At 28.7% G+C, this 2,476-nt stretch overlaps 1 protein-coding gene across 1 annotated transcript in view; it reads left to right on the forward strand.

Moving 5' to 3' along the window:
- The first annotated feature begins 605 nt into the window (after nt 1-605).
- Nucleotides 606-2,476, forward strand: part of LOC106462760 (selenium-binding protein 1-B-like) — a 99,223-nt gene continuing 97,352 nt past the window's right edge. Inside the window, exon 1 of the mRNA XM_022390090.1 lies at nt 606-718. The gene's annotated coding sequence lies outside the window, so the exon portion shown is untranslated. The remainder of the gene's footprint in view (nt 719-2,476) is intronic.

A 2,476-nucleotide genomic window follows, 5' to 3' on the forward strand; every position in this document is an offset into this window, starting at 1 on the left:
AGTGTTACGACAGCGGGGGTCACGTGACGCTAGTAACAAGTCATATTCTCGAAGGTTCGTGAAGTCTCGAGCTTTAACTAGACATGCGGTAGTCTTGTATATATATATATATATAAGCCGCCAAGAAGTGACGGCAAGGAGGTAATTTAATGCGTAATTGACAGTTGAGTCGAACAAGTGAGAGGTTCGTTGTGAATTATAGCGTTTGTTATAGCGCGACTGTGGAAATTAAGTGTATTGCAAAATTGTATTCAGAAAGAATAAACCAGTTTTACTTAAGAAAGGACTTGTGTCGCTAAAGTTTCATTGAAAAGAAATTATACGGAAAATTAACTAACGAACGGAGACGTAACAATATGTATGTGAGTAACAGCAAGCAAAATAACATCTCCGCTAACCCAGATATTAGAGATAAAAAAACAAAAACTTTTATAAGTACATTATACATGACATTTCTCATTAATAATAATAAATAAAACGATATATAATAATGCATATATTCAAGGATCGGATTCAATTACTGAATCATCCACTCACAGACGTCTACATAATAACATGTACGCATACGTATATATATTAGTAATATATCTTGTTGCTAGCCAGTTCAAGTTTGGAGTTACGTCGGATGGGCAGAGGTTGCAGATTCATTTAATTGAGCACAAGATTTGTTTCCAACAGCATATTTGAAGTTGAGACTTGTTTCTTTCAATGAATATGGGTAAGAATATAACTGAGATTTTAAGTAAAGAAAAGAAGAGTTGTTCATATAGTGAAATAATCGTATGTGTTATCTCGGATATTTATTTCATTATGTTTGTTCCTTATACGCTTCTTGAAGTTCTTGACCCTCGGTGGCACAGCGGTTAGACTGATATTGATTTTCGATACTCGTCGTGAGAAAAGCATAGCTTTGCTCTTATCAACAACAAAAACAAAACAGTCATATTCATTGTAAATTTTCACTCTTCTTATTTTTCTTCTTATTAATATATTTTATTAAACTTTATAGTTTGCATACCGCAACAGTATATAGTTAACTTAAGCTTAAGTCGTTAATATTTAAAATTTAAGACTTGAGTCTTTTACAAATAAACTAAAAATAACTTTTAAAATAATATTTTATTGCAATTAACAAAGTGTAACAGTTATTTCATTAATGAAAACAGGTGGACTTTTTCTGTTTTACTTTTAAGTATATTGTTTACTTTTTCTTTAACGTTTCACTTGAAAGCACAAAAACAACATTTTCAATATTTGTGCTAAGTTTTACTACTACTACTAATGAGTACTATTGTGGTCTACTTCTCATGCGTTTATGCATATCAGTTGCTATTATTCAAAAAATTTTACAAATTGAAAAATTACGTTTCAAAAATTGTACAAAAGAACGAATCCATATTCTGTGAACCTATGCACAAATTAAGTATAATTAAATTTAGTTTTATAAGTTATTCTGGCCTATTTTTGAAACTTTTTGTAATTTAATTTAATTTTTGAATATCTTAATATTATTATTTTCCTTAAGTTTGAAATATTCTCAACATCCATTGAATGGGTTTCATCAAGGCAATGAAACACAAGCAATCAAAATTGAAAATTTTGTACTGTTATTGTGAAATATTTTTTGTGGCTTTACTTGTAAATACAGACATGATTAGGTTTCATTCACATGTTAATAGAATGGTTTAGGTGTTACACAGAATTAATTTGTATATTATATTTTAAGTATTAAAAAGTGTACAATCACTTAACTAAAAATAAAATTGAGTTGTAACTTGTAGTGGTATAATATAATAACTATGTTACAAACATTAAATAGAGAATTTGATATAAGTGTTCCATAATTTTTAATATCTGTTGATAAGAATGAGAAAAGTACATAAAAAGCAAGATGACAGAAGGCCACTATGCTCACTGAGATCACTCCATCACTTGGTAGAACAAGCAACTAAATATCAAACCAATGTTTTTATCTAACACTAACAGAAGTTTAAATAATTTTGATTATAAATTAATGTAGCAGTACCTGTCATATCACCAGACATACCTTTCCATAACTGGATAACACTAACTCAGAAAATAATTCTGTTAAACTCAAAAAACAAATCTCCATTTGGACAAATGTTAGATTTCTAGTCTTTTCATTCATCCATTAAAAGATTAACCAAAACCCTAACAAATTTTAAGTCACCTTAAATTTGTATGTGCTTCAGAGTAAAAAAACTATAAATGTATAGCTTCTCCTTGTAACATAAGGTTAATTAACCTAGGTGTTATTCACCACATTTCAACATTACTTTATTCTTTCTACAAGATTATTAAAAATTGTTAATTTAAAAGGGGAATAGGGATAATAAAAAATACAGAAATAAGATAGATAGCTTGCTTAAAGTGATAATGCAGGTGCAAAAAGTAAACATATAATCTCAATGTTTGAGATACAAGATAAATAAAAAATTGAGAATTTAAAAACCTG

Source organism: Limulus polyphemus, unplaced genomic scaffold (genome assembly GCF_000517525.1).
Source record: "Limulus polyphemus unplaced genomic scaffold, Limulus_polyphemus-2.1.2 Scaffold1242, whole genome shotgun sequence".
NCBI classification, from domain to species: domain Eukaryota; kingdom Metazoa; phylum Arthropoda; class Merostomata; order Xiphosura; family Limulidae; genus Limulus; species Limulus polyphemus.